This window comes from Tursiops truncatus, chromosome 3 (assembly GCF_011762595.2).
Source record: "Tursiops truncatus isolate mTurTru1 chromosome 3, mTurTru1.mat.Y, whole genome shotgun sequence".
NCBI classification, from domain to species: Eukaryota; Metazoa; Chordata; class Mammalia; order Artiodactyla; family Delphinidae; genus Tursiops; species Tursiops truncatus.
In genome coordinates, this window is record NC_047036.1 from 54,430,296 (window position 1) to 54,450,192 (window position 19,897).

Below are 19,897 nucleotides of genomic sequence, written 5' to 3' on the forward strand. Positions count from 1 at the left end.
GCGGGCCTCTCACTGTTGTGGCCTCTCCTGTTGCAGAGCACAGGCTCCGGACGCGCAGGCCCAGCGGCCATGGCTCACGGGCCCAGCCGCCCCGTGCCATGTGGAATCTTCCCGGACTGGGGCACGAACCCGTGTCCCCTGCATCGGCAGGCGGACTCTCAACCACTGCGCCACCAGAGAAGCCCCTTGTCTCTCTTTTTTTTCTTTTTTCTTCTGGAACAATCTTGTGTGTGTGTGTGTGTGTGTGTGTGTGTGTGTGTGTGTGAGAACAGAGCAATTTTAATTCTAGCATACAAGGATATGCTTTATAAACTTCGTGCAACTGTTGTACGCATTCAATAAAGTGACAGCTCGCAATACCACTTAGTATCTCAAAATCAGGAACATACCTTTGAATTGTTTAAACACAATCCACAGAATGAAAAACAAAATCAGAAGTCACCCACAGTTATACTAATTGTCAACTAAACGTTTTACCACTTACTACTTGACATAGCAGTCAGTATCTAGTAGGGGATATCAGAAGTGATTTCAGATTCTCATCCTGTCGTACTCTATTGGGAAGGTTTCTTGAGTAGCTATGTGACTGGCCAAAGGTGGGTACAACCAGGACCAGAACAGCATGTAAGGTTCTACCACAGTTTCTGTAGTTTTCACTTTGTTTTCCTTTGTCAGCTAAAAGTGAACAGTAAGAATTAAATACTTATCTTTACATATACACGAGGTATGTTGTGAGCGCATATTTGCTTACAAACATATAAAAATACTTGTTAACTAGTTTGATAAGAAAATAACGTATAAAAGTATATAGCAAAACGTTAATCATCTCTGACCCTGGAAAGATCAATTCCATATTTTATGTTATAAACAAAAACAGTTTTAGTTTTTTGAATCCCTTACCCAGAAATACTTGAAAAGGAAGACAGACAGAAATTATTTATTTTTACTCTCAACATGGCTGTGAAAAGAGTTAAATTAAAAAACCAAGAACACTAAAATTCCTAAGTCCAGAATGAGTCCAAATATTTGGTCACATAGAATATTATCTTTAGGAATAATAGTAAAGGCTTTACATGCAGTTTTTAACCTATAAATACAATAGGCATTTTGGTATTTTGGCCACTGGAAAACAAAGGCTATAGCATCAGTAAAGGTCTGAGATGTCTCACTTTTGTGAATTCAATTCAGTGTATTTAAGGTTAACTAAAGTTGACATCAAAATTTTTAGAGATAGGCAAAAATTCACATTTTAAAAAAACTCCCTATGTTTCTATTTAGAGTAACAGTAGGCGATATGATTCCAGAAGTTAAAAGTTATTTCACAACCTATGACTTCAGCTTGGCAAACAGTTTAGGTTCCAAAGCTGATTCATCCTTATTAAAAGTAAGCCCTTAAAAAAAGAATGTGTCTGTATATATAGATATCCATTTTAAAGGAATTAATCTTTGAAGCAGCCTTAGTGTTTCCTTTAAATCTGTCTTGAATGACCATTGGATTAGCTTCATGGAAAGGATTAGCCAGCTTCTTGGTCTAAGGCTACCACGGTGATCATTTATCTAAGGCTAGAAAGGTACCGGCGTGATGTTAACTGTAAGGAGAGAGGGAGAAGATGAGGGCTTTTCCTGGCAGTTTGTAGCTAAAATTCAAGGGATTCTTAGAAAATGACACAGTGGCAGCCTTTCTTGTCGTTTTCTTTCCGTGTTGGTTCTGGTGAAGGAGGACATTCCTGCCCTTGAAATTTCCTTATAACCCGGACAAGCTCATGGAAAGCTTGATCTACATTCATCCTAATCTTTGCTGACGCCTTCACATATGTTACCTTAAGTTGTCGTGCTAACTGCTGTCCTTCTTCCTGCGTTACCTGTCTCTGATGATCCAGATCTGCTTCATTACCAATTAAAGTCATTAGAAACTCATCACGATCCTTCACTCTGAGAATCTGTCTTTGAAACTTATAGATTTCTTCAGAACTGCCTCTATCTGTGACTGAAAAGACCAACAGGAAACCCTCGCCAGTTCTCATATACTGTTCTCTCATAGCTCCAAACTCCTCTTGTCCCGCTGTATCCAGAATATCTAGCCGGGCTGCCCGGTCATCTGTCACGCACTGCTTTGTGTAGGAATCCTCGATGGTTGGATCATAATCCGTTACAAAATAGGACTGGGTGAACTGGATGGTGAGCGCCAACTTGCCGCGCCGCCCCCGCCGATTACCACGAGCCGGTGCTTCTCTTGGCCGGAGCCGTCCCGCCAGCCGGCGGCGGCCATGTGGATGCCGCCGAGCCCAGCCCGGCCACGCCGAGCCGCCGCCCGGCCTAGGCCCGGCTCCGGAGACTTGTGCGGCCGGTGGGCCGCGGGCGAGCAGCCGGGCGGGGGTCCCGGGCGCCAGGAGCTGCTGGAGGGCCCGTCCGGGTGGCAGCGCAGCGCCCGGGCTGCCTGGGTCCCGACCGAGGCGCAGAGAAGCGAGGTGACCACAGCGGCGAGGGGCTTCAGTGGCCGGGGGTCGCACTCCAGCACACGTCTTCACAGTGCCAATGGAACAATCTTTAAACAACTACTTTTGGACAGAATTACTCTTTTCTTTTTCTTAACAAACACAATCCTACACTCCTTGTGCAATGTGCAATACTTTGCATTCAGAGTTTTCTTCTTCACCCTTATTTATTTCTAGTAGCTTCATTTACATATATTGATTATAATTTTGAACCCTTAGTAACCTTTATTTCCCAGAGAAAACTAGGAAGTAGACAATTGTGAACTGTCATAGACCACCAGCATTGTGTTGTAGATTAGCAAATTTATCAATACATCATCTCACAGTTTCTAGAGACTTATGCTGCCCTCAAAGTACAATTTCTCAATATGACAAAAATATCATTTTTGTTCATAGAACCAAATATCTTTAGTTTCCTGTATAAATAAGTCATCAAAATAGATAAACTTAAAGCTATGTTTAGTAATTAATGTTTCAGTATTTTATATTATTTGGAAATGATCTAGATATTTAATGGATATTTAATGTATATCTATTATTTAACTTTGTATAACTCTAAGGTCTCACGTTACCAAAAAGATTTTGGAACGTACTTCTAAGCAGACATATAATAAAACACAATTGTTGTTGAAATAAAATTTGTAAGAGCAATGATTTAATTTGATTAAAATAAAATCTCTAAGGAATCTTGCTCCCTGACTTCAGACTATACTACAAAGCTACAGTAATCAAAACTGTATGGTGCTGGCACAAAAACAGACACATAGATCAATGGAACAGGATAGAAAGCCCAGAAATAAACCCACTCACTATGGTCAATTAATCTATGATAAAGGAGGCAAGAATAAACAATGGAGAAAAGACAGTCTCTTCAATAAGTGGTGCTGAGAACACTGGAGAGCTACATGTAAAAGAATGAAATGAGAACATTCTCTAACACCATATACAAAAATAAACTCAAAATGGACCTAAACGTAAGGCCATATACTATGAAACTCCTAGAGGAGAATATAGGCAGAACACTCTGACATAAATCGCAGTCATATTTTTTTTGGATCTGTCTCCTAGAGTAATGGAAACAAAAGCAAAAATAAACAAATGGGGCTTAATTAAACTTAAAAGCTTTTGCACAACAAAGGAAACCATAAACAAAACGAAAAGACAACCTACAGAATGGTAGAAAATATTTGCAAACAATGCGACCAACAAGGGATTAATTTCCAAAACACATATATTATATGGCTCACTATCAAAAAAATAAATAACTCAGTCAAAAGAAAAATATGGGCAGAAGACCTAAATAGACATTTTCCCAAAGAAAACATATAGATGACCAGCAGGCATATGAAAAGATGCTCAACACTGCTAATTATCAGAGAAATGCAAATCAAAACTACCATGAGGTATCACCTCACACCAGTCAGAATGGCCATTATCAAAAAGTCTATAAATACTAAATTCTGGAGAGGGTGTGGAGGAAAGGGAACCCTCTTCCACTGTTGGTGAGAATAATGGTGCAGCCACTATGGAGAACAGTATGGAGGTTCCTTAAAAAAACTAAAAATAGAGTTACCATATGATTCTGGAATACCATTCCTGGGCATATATCCAGAAAAGATGAAAACTCTAATTCGAAAAGGTACATGCACCACAATGTTCATAGCAGCAAAATTTACAATAGCTGAGACATGGAAACAATCTAAGTGCCCATTACAGATGAATGGATAAAGAATATGCGGTGTATATACACAATGGAATATTGCTCAGCCATAAAAAAGAATGAAATAATGCTATTTGCAGCAACACGGATGGACCCAGAGATTATCATACTAAGTGAAGTAAGTCAGATAAAGATGACTATCATATGATATCACTTATATGTGGAATCTAAAAAAATGATATAAATGAACTTATTTACAAAACAGAAACAGATTTACAGACATAGAAAACAAACTTATGGTTACCAAAGGGGAGGAGGAGGGAGGGATAAATTAGGAATTTGGGATTAACAGATACACACTACTATATATAAAATAGATAAATAACAAGGACCTACTGTATAGCACAGGGAACTATATTCAATTTCTTGTAATAACCTATAATGGAAAAGAGCCTGAAAAAGAACATATATATACACACACACATATATATATCTTTGAATCACTTTGCTGTACACCTAAAACATTGTAAATCAACTATACTTCAATTTAAAAAAAATAAAATCTACTCAGCCATAAAAAGGAACAAAATTGTGCCATTTGCAGAGACATGGATGGACCTAGAGACCGTCATACAGAGTGAAGTAAGTCAGAAAGAGAAAAACCAATATCGTATATTAACGCATATATGTGGAATCTAGAAAAATGGTATAGATGAACTTGTTTGCAAAGCAGAAATAGAGACACAGCCGTAGAGAACAAATGTATGGATACCAAGCGGGGAAGGGGGGTGGGGGATGGACTGGGAGATTCGGATTGACATATATACACTACTACGTATAAAACAGATAACTTATGAGAACCGACTGTATAGCACAGGGAACTCTACTCAGTGCTCTGTAGTGACCTAAATGGGAAGGAAATCCAAAAAAGAGGGGATATATATATATACGTGTGGCTGATTCACTTTGCCGTACAACACAAACTAACACAACATTGTAAAGCAACTATACTCCAATAAAAAAAATAAAATCTGTAAGTTTTATAATCTTAAACATATAGTAAATAATAGCTTATTTGATTAGTAAACCCAAGTAGTCTGAAAATATATGTTTGTATCATAATGCTGATAACTCAGAAGAAACAGTTATTTTTATTATTAAACAAATGATATTAAACTAGTCTTATTTACTAAAGATTTACCCAAATCATGTGAATTTGAAAAAAAAATTTAGATTTCTGAGTTTTAGGAATATTTCATTTATATGTTTTTATTTTTCTCTAAGCCAATTAAAGTAGAGCTCTTTTAAGGAATTTTATAAATTAATTTGGCTATACCATCCAGGGGTAAGAAAATACCACATATACATATTACATACATAGACAGACATAAGCATACATGCAGACACAAATAGAGACCTTACAGCTTTCATAGTAATCCAAAATTTATTAGTTTAGGTAAGAATTAGTGTTTGTCTTTGTCCCACTTTTTATTCAGACTATGTTTCTAGCAGATGAAATGAGTTGTTATTTGTTCAACCTATGGGCTAAAGCTTTTTACCAATATTTGTGGTAAAATATTTCTTTGCCTTGATGTATAATCAGTGGGGGCTGTAGTTCAGTCTCACTCAGGTGGTTGTTTTAGTGGCCTGAGAAGTTACTGTTTATTTATTTGTTTGTTTGTTGGGCCATGCCGGGTCTTAGTTGCCGCGTGCAGGATCTTTTTAGTTGCGGCATGCAGGATCTAGTTCCCTGACCAGGGATCGAAGCTGGGCCCCCTGCATTGGGAGCGCAGAGTCTTAACTGCTGGACCACCAGGGAAGTCCCGAGAAGTTACTTTTTAAAGCCCGGGGAGTGCTAAGGAAAAGAGCACTGGGGGCTCATTAAAGGGGGATATTAATTGGTTTTTATTAAGAGGAGAAATAAATTTCTTATATTTTATGACAGAAAGCAATAGTACAATTAAAAGCAAGGGACCTCTCAGGCTGAGAGCCAGCCTAATTTCCTTGGATGTTTGCATTTTAAAGAGATGGCTCTCGGGTCCTGGAGAAGATGGTTCTGGGTGGTAGAAGATTTACATCTCAAAGAGGGAGAGGAAGAAAGCAACCTTTTAAAATAACTGCTCTAAGAGCGTTTTCAGGGGCATATTTGCCTATTATCAGATTTTGGCTGGGACAACAGTAAATTCGTCTGGGAGCACTGAGCCTTTGCAAACAGGCATTTTTAAGGGGGGAGGGGGAGAGGGGGATGTAGTAGGTGGGCAGAATTATTTGTGTTGAGAGTCTGTAGTTTCTAATTGGCCCAGGTTGAGGCCTAGTTGCGAAGAGGTTTCAGAGGAGCGGGACTGAGGAGGCTGAGGCCTAGCGTAATTACTATTTGTGTCTCTTTTTCTTAAGTTCAGGTCAGTCCCTTTTCCAACATCCTGACTTCTTGAAGTATCAGCAAGTATCTTGAGATGAATAGGGGAGGCTTTGGAACTGGTCAGAAAGATGGGTGTACTTTGGGTTACTTCTAGAGCCATATTTCTGATTTTATAAAGACTTGGTTAGTAAGATAAGGACAGATTTTTAATTTTTTTTCCGGTACGCGGGCCTCTCACTGTTGCGGCCTCTCCCATTGCGGACCACAGGCTCCGGACGCACAGGCTTAGTGGCCATGGCTCATGGGCCCAGCCGCTCCGCGGCATGTGGGATCCTCCTGGACCGGGGCACGAACCCGTGTCCCCTGCATCGGCAGGCGGACTCTCAACCACTGTGCCACCAGGGAAGCCCAGGACAGATATTTTTAATTCTTCAAAGAATTGAGTGGCAGCCTCAATAGTGATATTAAGGGGCTGGCCTACCCATCCAACTATATTATTTTGAAATTCTTACGTATATCAGAGAGAGTTCCAATTAAGGCAGAAACCAAGATTCCTATGTTCCAGGGCTTCTGGATTTAGAGCTCTGTGTCTTTGGAATGTTTTTATAAATCGTTCAACAAAGGCTTTAGGATGTATTCCTTCCCTCTGAGTACTTCATTCCACTTTAGCCCAATTAACCTTCAGGGGAAAGGCCCAAGTGGGCCATTTGTAGCAGGGAGGTGGAGGAGGGAGTTTATGGTGGATATAGATTTTGATTTCTGTTCTTTAATTTTGTTAAGGGAGACTTTTAAGCTAGCTGTGATCTTTCTTTATGTCCTCCTTTCAGTTTGATTTTTCCATATTGGTAATAGGATATTTGTTTAGGGTGAGAGTTCTCTAAAAATTCTTACAAATATAAACTCTTTTTCAAATCAAAAGATCTGTTGTCTAGCCACTGACGACTTAGGATCTGCAAACGTATATGTATTTTAAAATGTGCCTCAAAACCAATGGACCTTTTAATGATTTAGCCATGGACACAAGAGGCAACCCCCCAAAAGGGTGCAGAAAATGAAGACCCATAATTTAGTCACTCCCAACAATAGCCAAAGAGAAAGAAAGCAAAGAATCTCATTTGCCACAGGTGATGGGAGTGGTGTTTGTGAAAACATGTGTCTCTAGTTTCCCATAAAAGTGAGCTACCTCGGGACTTCCCTGGTGTTCTGGTGGTAAAGAATCCACTTTCCAATGCAGGGGACGCGGGTTCGATCCCTGGTCTGGTACCTAAGATCCAACATGCCACAGGGCAACTAAGCCCGCATGCCACAACTACAGAGCCTATGTGCCCTGAGCCTGCGCACCACAACTAGAGAGAGAAAACCCACACGCCACAATCCCACATGCTGCAACAAAGACCTGATGCAGCCAAAAAAATAAAGAAAATAATTTTTTTGTGTGTTTTAAAGTGAGACACCTCCAGTTACAGACCTTCTGATCTGTGTCTGACACCAGGCAGGTGATACTGGGATAGGACTTCCCAGCACAAGCAAGGCAACGAGGAAACAGAGGATAAGGTCCTTACGGACTAAGACCCTTTATCTAGACTGAGATGAACGCACTAAGAGCTGGTAATGGTTAGCAGGACACCAGCCACAAATGGGGTGCCCAGTCTGCTCACATATTTGTCCTGAAGTCTACAGATTCTCATGATCTCAACCTATGTTTGGCTTCTTCTGAACACAGACCCAAAAATCTGCATCCCTGGGCAGACAGAAAACCAGAGAGTGAATGTACTTACTAGATACAAACCAAGCTCTCAGGACACACAAAGATGAACAGATAGGACAGAGTGGCTATCCCTGGGAGGGAAAGGATCTACAATAAGAGCACTCAAACTAGAAAAATGGTACAGATGAACTGGTTTGCAGGGCAGAAATAGAGACACAGATGTAGAGGACGAACCTTTGGACACCAAGTGGGTAAAGTGGTGGTGGTGGTGGTGGTGGGATGAACTGGGAGATTGGGATTGACATGTATACACTAATATGCCTAAAATGGATAACTAATAAGAACCTGCTGTATAAAAAATAAATAAAATTCAAAAGTTCAAAAAAAGTAAATAAAAATATCTTCACAGCAAAAAAAAAAAAAAAAAAAAAAAAAAAAAACCCGAGTCACAATATACAAAGAACTAGTTCATGTTAAGTATTTTCTACTGCTAATCTCAACCCTGGAAAGAAAAAAAAAAAGAGAAGCTCTTACTGCCTTTGCTCAACCAGACCCCGAGAGACCTGGGAGTCTGGCTGGTAAGGAAACTTACCTGTCAGCTTGGTCAGAGGTCCCAAGATCTCAGCTATAGTCTCTAGGTGAGCAGGGCACCCCTACCATCCGGTCCTTATCACCCAAACTGTTGAACTGTTGAAGAAGGAAAACTTTTCTTCTTCCAACTGATGTCTAGTGGTTGAGGGCCTACAAATTAACCAACAATAGACAGATTAACAGGAGAAAAGACAAGGATTACTTATGCAGGCAGGTGGAAGTAGTCAGTGATGAGGAACTCATTCAACAGCCAGGGATTAACAGGTTCATGTACCAAATTTAACAGAGGGGTGGTGGCGATTAGGGCTTCAGTGGGAAGGTAGGGAAGGTTCTATGGGACTTTTTGATGCTAAGGGAATGGGTAGTCTGTCTCCATGGCAGCTGCATTTGCAGGAAACTCCCTGGGAAGGGGGTTAACAGCAGTTGTATTTCTCTGGAGTCTCTGCCATGGTCAGGTAAGGACCATTTAGATAAGATTTCTTTCCCCCTCTGCTTTAGCTAAAATGTTTTGTCTTTAACATTATCTTTATACCAACTCTGGGGGTCTGGGTGGATCCCCACAAGACTCGAGACTCTCATCACCCCAAAATTTTAAAGAAGGAAAACCTCCCGGGTCCTTCCTGTGACAAGTGTTGAGATAGGCAATATTTCTATGATGGGCTTGAGAGCTCCCAGAAGATTCAGTGAAGTTCTTGGTGACAGACACATTGCTGCCTAATACAAAGGCACTGTGGGTTTATCAACGTAATTTCTGCACAGGCTGAGATCATCACGGGCTTCATTCCAACAACACAAGTCCTGGCTTCTGTGCCCAGAGTGAGGGCTGATATTTAATTTCATTAAATCCCCAAGATTCAAAACCCATTACTTGCCTTCAGAAAATCATTGCACAGTATTTCAAGACTTAAGTGATATCAGTGTTTGAACTCTTTCTATATATAGTTGCTTTTTCCTTTTACCCACCACAGGCAGGAAAGGTAGACTGTTTATATTTTCAGTTACAAATTGATCTTATAACTCAAACACTGATGTCCAAGGAAATATTGTTATCCGTGGAAATATCTAGAAGAAAAGGTAAAATTCAATTCTAATTTCCAAAGGCAGTATTCCATATTCTCTATTACTTTTAGTATGCTATGATTTAGTGCTGTTTGGTTTCAGTAGCACAAGCTTCCTGTTCATTAAAGCCATTTTCACACCTTCAGAAACTCTAGTTATTAAGACAGATAAGGATATCTCCTAAAAAACTGCGGTCTCAAGTCCATCAATTCAAACTGCTCATTCAGAATACAACGTATAGAAATTAAAGATAAATGAACCACCAGGTGATCTTTTCTTAGAAGATGGAAAGCCCCATAAAAAAGAAAGTCAGGTATTTGTCTGTAGTATAGACTCTCGGGATGAAATTCTTGAGGATGGGCACCATGGATTTGGGGCTTACTAACCTGCAGGGATACTGGAAACGAATAGCAATGAGAATAAGAACATAGCCAGAATGGTTCAGAGTTTGAGATACTTCTATATAGAATGAATTTAGACATTGCTAATTAGTGGTTTGAATTCTAGCTCCCCCAAATATTATCAAAATAACCTTTTGATACTGGATAATTCTTTGTTAGAAGACGGGGATTATCCTGGGCATTGTAGGATGTTTAGCAGCAATCTTGACCCTGACCCTCTAGAGGCCAGCAGCATCCCCAGTCATGACAATCAAAAATGTCTCCAGACATTGCTCCATTTCCTCTTGGAGGCAAAATCAGCCCCAGTTAAGAAACGAATGCTTTACAGGTAATAGAGATCTCACCAAACAGGCTTAGCAGAGGCTCAGAATAGGGAGGGCAAGCTTGGGAATAGTTTCGAGATTTTGAAGTATGGTTTTCTTCAATGTGTGTCTTTCATCTTGAGAGTGGGGAGGTCTGGTTAGGGCTGGGTGAGGACAATATAATCTTTTATTTTTTTTTTTTTGCGGTACGCGGGCCTCTCCGTCATGGCCTCCCCTGTTGCGGAGCACAGGCTCCGGACGCGCAGGCTCAGCGGCCATGGCTCACGGGCCCAGCCGCTCCGCATGTGGGATCTTACTGGACCGGGGCACGAACCTGTGTCCCCTGCATCGGCAGGCGGACTCTCAACCACTGCACCACCAGGGAAGCCCCACAATATAATTTTTAGGATTAACGGACATAGCAAGGTGAAGATTTTGAGGTGAGGGGTTTGAAAATGCTCAAATTGATGTAAAATTATTCTTTGATGTTTTCAGTAGATGAGTTGAAGGGTCTTTGGGGAGGTCTTTGGAGTGAACGATAAAGTCATTTGTAATTGCCATCTTCTTGGGCTTTCTGGAACAGTAAACTTATGCTGAAGAAGACCCATGGAATAGAAAACTTATGTTAATGTAGACTGTGGGGATGGAAATGGTTTTGGTTCTCAGTAGATTTCTTGAGTTTTTTTCCCCCTCAGGTTGCTATCTACCTTTTTGCCCACTATTACCACATTCACAAAAGCCAATGTATAAGATGCCAAACTTATATATTGTGCTGTGTCTCCAGCACAGACTCTGGAGTTACTGTTTCATTCTGGTTTCACCACATTACTTTCGACCTGGGCAAGCAACACACACTTGTCAAACCTCAGTTTCTCCGTCAATATACTGAAGTCAGTAACAGTATCTCCCCATCAGGTTGTGGTGGAGTTTGAATGAAATAATACATGTCTGGTGCTCTGAACATAATATGCACTCAAAGGGTATGAACCAATTATGCAAAACTATGAAAAAAATGCCATAGCAACAGTGTACCTATGCTTGGACCGTCATGTTTTTGAGGACCTCCTTCATTCTCTTTTCCATAAGCTCTAAGAAAAGACTGGGTTGAAAAAGAAACTGAAACGCCCTCTCTGCATCCTAGAAATGTCATGGAGTGAGAGTGGCTAACTGTTCTAAGTTCCTCTACTCATGTTCTTAACGGAGCATGCTCTTTGGTCACCACTAACATGTGTGGGGTGACTTAGGCTATATCTTAGTAATGTCACTGCTGTGAAAGTTGGTGAACAATAGGAGTACCATGGCACTAAGCTTGTGGTGGGTCAAAAGCTACTTTCCTGAAACTTATCCACTGGAACGTTCATCTAATCTATTTCCCATGGGTCATTTTAAAGACAATACCTTGCTTTAATAGCCATGACCTTGAATCCATTACACTGTGGAATTCTCCTTTTTGCTCTCTCCTAATTCTAATAACAGGTCATATACTACAGGCACTGATCTAGGTACTTATAGTTTTCTCATTTAATCTTCACTTATAAGGTAAATACTGTAATGAGAAATCTGATACTCATAGAGTCAGAGTAACTTGTTGCAGAGACCTGGCTGATACATGAGCAGAGGCAGGATTTAAGCCTCCGTTAGGCTCCAAAGTTGACGATTCTCCTACTGCGGCATGATGCCACTACATGTCTATTTCTCAAAATAAGAACAAACGGAAAAGCCCAAAGCTAACACATCAAACATATCCTCGTCATGGTTTTACAAAGCCTGAGTCCATGTATAGTATTTGACCACATGGACTGGAATTTTCTGGAATATTGGCAAGGAAGAGACAACCTTGCAAAGTGGTAGATCTAATCTGATCACAGGATGACTGAAATAACTGAACACCAACCTCAGGTAACCACAGCCATGGATGGGATTAAGAGGGGAAAAAATAAAAACTCTACACACCACCCAGTACCCCAAAGCATTTTGAGGACTACAGACATGCATTTGGCAAAGAAGTATTTCAACAGCATAGTTTATCAACAGAATGGTAACAGGCTGAGGGAATTTCACTGGATAGCACTGTGACTGGGGAGTGACATTGGAATTAAATGTCTTCAAGAAAAATGTCTTCAAGAGTAGGTTTTCTGGGATAGTGTCCTTGTTTTATGGTGGTGGTGACGTTACTGTTTTCAGAAGAGGTGATTCAGTAAATGGACAACTAAATGCAATTCAAGTTTAGATCTCTGTGTACGTTTTTTTTTTTTTTTTTAAACACGGATCAGAATTCTTCATTTTCTAACACAGCATTGTAAATCAACTGTACTTCAATTTAAAAAATTAAATGAAAAAAAAAGATATTTTCACCTCTGCTTTAGTGCTACCTGTGTGATTCTGAGCAAGTAAACTGATTTCTCTGGGCCTCAATTTCCTTCTCTATGACAAAGAGGGATCCATGAAGTCCCTTCCGGCTCGAGTCAGAAAGATGTTATTAACTGACTACTGCCCTCTACAGGCAACTAGCTCAGCAGTCTGAGAATTCATAAAGGGGATGTTGGCAAAATTCTCCGGGATATTTAATGTTATAACTTAGTTTCCCACAGAATATCTTGTTATTCAATGAACCATGGTCGTGAAGCAATTAAAATGTTAGATTTTGTCTAGACCTCACTTTATAGATAAAGAATATGAGGACTCCCATGGCTGTGAACTTTCCCAGTTCCTTAGGCGTAAGGCTTGAACGCAAGTCTCTTGATAATCGGTTCAATAGCATCCAATAAGTGACCCTTCCAGTCTTTTGCAGTTGTCTTCAAAATACTCTTCCTTCTCCTTGTCCGACAGCACTGGAACTCAGCATTTCCTAAAATTTCTGTGAACTTACTACCCTTAGGAGTTGATGAACTGTGGATATTTCCATTAGAGCAGTAAACGGTTGCTTCAGTGTTGACTGGTGAGCACCTGGTTGTCAGGTTGCTTTCTTGCAACCTTCCCTGCTCCTCATGGGGAGGTCGTTTACTGACATTGCTGGGAGAAAATGTATGCGTGCTCAATATCTGATTGATTCCCTTTCAGTTCCAGGACTGTTAAAATTTTTAATCCTTCACGCTGAGACCTACTTAGAAGTTGGGACACACTATTCATTTCCAAGGTGGAGGACACAGAAAAAATTTCCTGGACAGCTTTCAGTGAAAATCTGAGTCAGTTTAAGCCTACTTGAAACAGTTTAAAAATTCATTCATGTTTTAATTTTTATTATTACAAAAAGCAGCATTTGTGCCTTGCAGAAAGTTATAAATTAAGATTAAAAAAATAAGAAAATGATAGCACCGTATTCTTACCACCCATAGATTACCACTGTTAACACACCTGTGTGTAGATCCTGAAAGCTTTTTCCATGCATATATAAATATACATATACATATTTTTACCAAAATGAGACGGTGTGCTGTTTGTAACCTGCTTTCTTTAGTTAATAATCTCCATCTTTCCTTGTCAATAAATTTTTTTCTTGTCTAAAACCCAACCTGTATTCAAATTTCCCCTCCTTGTCCCCAAAATGTCCTTTACAGTGGTTTATCCAAACCAAACTCAAACCTAGGACCCTGCATTGCACCTATTTATTATGTCCCTTAAGATTCTTTAATCTAGTGTTGCTTCCTCCCTCTCTTTATTATTACTATTTTTTATCAAACACCTTGTTGAAGAGAACAAGGAAGGCTGAGGTTTTGTATGTTTTTCTTTTCTTTCATATTTTATTCTGTACATAAACCAGATTTTTAGGAAATTGCCCAACTTTCTGCTTTATCTTCACCTAAAGAGATACTGCCTTAATGGTATAACAGATGGTCAACAGCTTAAAAATACAGCTTTTAGTCTAAAATGAAATCTGTAAACCTGATCAAACATCTCTGTTTTTCTTGAATTTCTCTTTCCCACCCTATCTCCCAGTACCCAGAACAAAGGAAAATTATTCAAAATGATCTCAGGCCCTTTGATAAGCTATAGTGATGAACAAAACAGGCATGATCCCACATGGAGCATACAGTCTAGTGGGGGACTTAGACTTGAAATTAATCATTAACATTAAATGCTTAATTAAATGATGACAAATACAAATACTGAGAAGGAAAAGTATAGAATACAAGGTGTTGGGGTGTGAGAGATAGCTCATGGAAGTATGTTAGGGAAGCCTTCTCCTGAGGAATGAACTTTAAATCAGTTAGTTGAGGGGAGACCAGGGGGAAGACTGCTTCAGGCACGGGGAATGGCATTTGCAAAGGTGATGAGATTTAGCAGTAGTGCCTAACATCGCTGGGATGAAGAGAATATAAGAGGGAAAATGGAATGAGATGAACCTGGAAAGTTAGACAGGGACCAGCCCATTCAGAGGCCACAGGCCATGTGAGTCATTTGGGGACTTAATTATCTAGGCAAGAGGAAGCAGTAAGGAGCTCGAAGTAGAAGAGACACAGAGTCAGATTTAGGTTTTATTAAGATCTTGCTGACCATTGTGTAGAGAGCAGATTGAAGAAACAGGAGGGGATACAAGGAATCAGTTAGAATGCCACTGTGATTGTCCAGCTGAGAGATAATGGTTTGGCCTAGAGTGATGGTTGGAATAAATCAAAGAAGAGTGATTTTAGAGATATTTAGCTAACTAGGAAGTGGAATCAAAAAAACTGAGGGACTGATTGGATGGGGAGGGGTGTGAGGGGGTGAGGGAAGGGGAGGCACTAAAGATAATAGAACGGTTTCTGTACAAGTGATTGCAACCCAATTCAAACTAGCTTAAGCCTAAAAGGAAATTGATTGATTCAGGTGCAGAAAAAGTCCTGGGAGTAGCTCAGATGCTTCAGGCATGGCTGGATCCAGGAGTTCAGATGATGCCTCACAGAGTAGATCTCTTTCTGATTCTTTATCTACTGCTTTGGCTTCACCCTCTCTCTGAAAAGCTCTTTCCACATGCTGGCAGCTCCAGGTTCACATCCTCACAGAGTAGCAACTCCAGCAGAAGAGAACTTCTCACTGTTTTCAGGAAATATTCTAGAATTGAGTTTCATTGGTTAGTCCTGGGTATCATGTTCACTCCTGGGGCTGAAAGGCAGAATCTGTCCCTCTGAAGCAAATAGATGCAGAGTGGAAAAGGAAATTTGAGGAGCTGTTACCAGTGCAATGGTGAATGACTGCTAAGCAGGCGAGAATGACAGTACTTATTACGGGTAACAACTAGGATTTTTACAGGCACAACTGAGTGGATGGTGGGGTCATTTGCTGGAGGAAGAGTATAATGTCAAGGAGAAAGATCACAAGCTCAAATTTGCACCATGTTCTCTTTGAAGTCTATTAAGCTTATCCATGCAGACGTCATGCAGACAGATGGATACATGTGTCTGAAGTTCAGTAGAAAGTTCTTGGCAGTAGGTCAAGGTTTGGGAGTTATCTGTGTACAGAGTATGGATGAGATCACCTGAGGAGTGTGTCAAATGAGAAGAAATTTAATAGCTGAGTAGAAGAAGATAAGGTGGCTACAGAGCAGAGTGAAAAAGAAGGGCTGGTCAGCCAATTAAAAGCAAACCTAGTGCAAATGATGCCGTAAAGTCCAGAATGTTTCCTGAAGGTAAGTATGGAATGTCTAACTGTGTGTCATACGTCTGAGAGATAAGATCAGATGAGGAAGTGTCCATCAAACATAGCAACATGGAGATCGTGGGTTAGTGGAACAGGTTTAGATAGAGTAATAGGGAAGGAAGCCAGGTTTGGTAAGAGGTTGAAGAGTGAATAAGAGTTTAAAAGATGGTAAAGATGAGACGTTCGCTATGAATGGGTGGAGACTGACAAAATAATGGCTAGAGTAGGAGATGGAAGTCTAAGGAAGGATTTTTGTTTTGTCTTACTTTTTGATAGAGACTTGAACCTGTTGAGGAAGAATTTGGAAATACACAAGCTGAAAGACAGAGGAACATGGGATCCAGAGCACAGTGGATGAAGAGACCTTATAACAGAGAAGGACCAACTCCTTCACTGTAATTGGAAGGGTAAAAAAAAACAACAACAACAAATGCTGTTGCAGGAACATATGTGGATCCCATGGCCAGAAACTGAAGCCATTTCTATATGAAATCTATTGTCCCTGTGAAGTAAGAAGTCATCTCCTTTAAGTGAGGGAGGGATCTGAAGTGTAAAGAGTAGAAAGACTTGAAACAGAGTTCAGGAAAACAAACTGGAGATAGAGCAGGATCTCAGGGCAGAGCCTGAACTTGCCTTCACCTGGCCGATGGGTGATTTCCCCCAGCAGTTCTTGGCAGCCCAAGTACTGAACCTGAGGTGAACAGTTGGCCAGTGGATGTGATGGAGGAGCACAGTTAAAAGGAATGGATCGTAGAGTAAAGCCCCATCATAACATGACGCATATGGTGTACAGTGGAGAGCCTTGTTATGCCTAGGTTAGTGAAATGAGAATGGGGCCACGTAGAGAACGTCTACTGAATTCACATCATCACAGGATGGGTTCTCATGGGGCTTCACGGAGTGTACAACCTAATGGATGAAGGGATGAGCCGTGGAAGCCATGTTGGGTAGGGAAGGGGTGAGGAGAGGAGGGGACTGAAAACTGGGGTTGACCAGAGGTGGTCTCCGAGGCTGGAGAACATGTTTGAGAAATTCAAAGGGCTGAGCCTCAACAACACAGAGTCAGCCTTAGGAAGGAGAGAGAGTCTTGCGCCATGAAAGCACACTGACCTGGGTACTGGAAGGTCCCAGCTCCATCACTCATTAGTCACGTGGCCTTGCCTCTGCTTCAGATTTCCAATTTAAAAATTGGGGATAATCGTATCTTTCCTGCTCTCCTCACTGAGCTATTGTCAGCAACCAGCTGAAGTGCTATTAAAGTGTGAGCTATATTAGAAAAGAGACCCAAAGGTCTCTTTTTTCCATTGTGGCAGAGAAGGGTGTGTGGAAAGGGAGGTGGTTACCCGAGGACTCACCGCTGCCTAGCGCTGGCCTCACATGTGTGCTGTGCTTAAGTTAGGAGAGGAAAAACAAACTTTGCATGCTCTGCCTTGAGCTGTTGCTATTTACTAAGAAGCTGTTTTTTTAGCAGTGCTGTGGTTCTATTTTTTTAATTGTCTGTCTTTACTCCATAACAATCCAACCTTCCTGGATCATTCACACATGTTAAAACACTAGATCACGGCCCGCCGGCTGTGGACTGATGCTTCAGAGTGATACTGTAGAGGAGAAGGTAACCCAGTCTCTCTCCAGCGTAGGCTCGATAGTTTTGACCCTTTATCCCCATTCTTCTCTCTCCATTCTCATTTTCCCATTAATCCCCAACTCTGGGAAAAACCAAACCAAACCCGCTTCTTCTTGCAGTTGTCTCTATGGCTCCCCTACTCACCCCGTTGATCAAGCCCAAAACTTCGGAGTCATTCTTGATTCCTGCCTTTCCCTGATATCCAGTTTATTGACGGGTCTGATTGAGTCTAACGCCAAGAAAACTCCACTTTCATGATCTTTACCACCAATGTCACAGTCCAGCAGCCGTCAGCTCTCCCGGGGACAACAATGCTAACCTCTTACCTGGGCTCCCTGCTTCCATGTTTGCCTGCCTGTAGTCTATTCTCCCCACAATCTAGAGCCACATTTTTCAACGCCCAAGTCCGACGTCACCTAGAATAAAATCTGCCCTCCTCCTCTACTTTGCTCAGACCACCCTAGCCCTCCTTTGAGTCCTTGAACTTGCCAAGCTTGTTTTAGCTTTTGTTCCTTTGCCACAGCTGTTCTCTTGCCTTGGAATGTTGTTCTCCCTGATCCTCACATGGCTGGTTCTTTCTTGTTATTCAGATCTCAGATTGCCACCTCTCCAGACAGTCCTTCCCTGCCCACCCAGCCAAAAGTAGGATAAATGATTTCATCTAACAGAAACATATCCAGCCTTTTCCCTGTTCTTTCTTGCTTATTCCTCTTTTCCTTTTTCACCCTTAAAAAGGTCCCTTTCATCTATCTCTTAATTTAGCCTATGGTTTATAATAAACATCACTGAGAACTCCCTAAGTACCACCTGTGTGACTAAATTAGTGAACATTGCCTTGGGGAACAAAGAGATGCCTCCCTCCCCCCTTTTTTCTCTCTTCATCCCTCCTTCCCTCCTTCTCTCCCTTCTTCCTTCCCTCTCTCCCTTCCTCCCTTCCTTTACATCATTAACTCACAGGCTCCCATGATATATCAGAGTCATATTTCTAATATAAAGGCAGCTATGGTATAAAGACTCAGGCTAAATTCTATTTTCCTCCTATTTATTTGTTTCTGAACCTCAGTTTTCTTATATTTGAAGTGGCAATAAAAAGTATTATTTCACAGGTTGCTGTTGAGTGAGATGGTGAGTGTATCAGTTATCTACTGCCACAGTAATGCTGTGTAACAAATTACCTCATAACTTATTGGCTTAAAACAGCAATTTATTTTTTTCTCATTCCTCTATGAATGAGCTGGGCAGCTTTGCTGATCTGTCCTGGGCTCATGCACATATCTGCAATCAGCTGTCCACTCTCATGGGGCTAGCTGGTCTGGTCTGGGATGGGCTTCAGCTGGGGTAACTCATCTCTGTCCCATATGGTCTCCTGTCTCCCAGCAGGCTAGTCTAGGCTTGTGTTTCTGGTGGCAGCAAGGTTCCAAGAGAGAAATCAGAAACCACATTTCAAGTTTCTGCTTGCATCAAATTTGCTACTGTCCCATTGTCCAAAGAAGCCACATGGCCAAGCTCAATGTCATAGGGCATGCATATAGGGAGGTATGAAAATCCCATGGCTAATAATGCAATTAACCCACCACAATGAGATCAAATCATGATGACGTAGAGCCTTCTCCTCTGGGAAGCCTCCCTGACTTCCCTCAGCAGACTTGCACACTCTTTTTGATATGCTTCTAGTGTAGAAATTACTCATGCATATGTACTGAATCCCGAACATTCTCTAGACTGGAGGTGCTGAGGTGCTGCACGCTCAGCAGTGAATATAACAAAGTCCATTACACTGTAGTGGTGGAGGACAGAGAGTGAATAATTATAAACACATGAAAATACACATAATTCCACATACTGATATATGCTTTAAAAGTATTGTTTTGTAGCGCTTTTTGAGTATGTCAGTCTCCCTCAGTATGCTGCAATCTCCCTGAGGACAGGGATCAAGTCTCTTCATCTTTGCGTCTCCAGTCCCTAGCACGGTGCCTGGCCCAAGCGGTGCTCAATAAATAATGAAACTGCAAGTGGGCAAGAGAGCCCTGCAGAAAGAATCGCCCATAGAAGCCATGGTCATGAGAGGTGTGAAGCCAAGAA

The 19,897-nt window shown here is 41.1% G+C and overlaps 1 pseudogene; it reads right to left on the reverse strand.

Moving 5' to 3' along the window:
- Positions 1–922: 922 nt before the first annotated feature.
- Positions 923–2,269, reverse strand: LOC109549025 (ras-related protein R-Ras2 pseudogene; annotated as a pseudogene).
- Between the last annotated feature and the right edge of the window lie 17,628 nt (positions 2,270–19,897).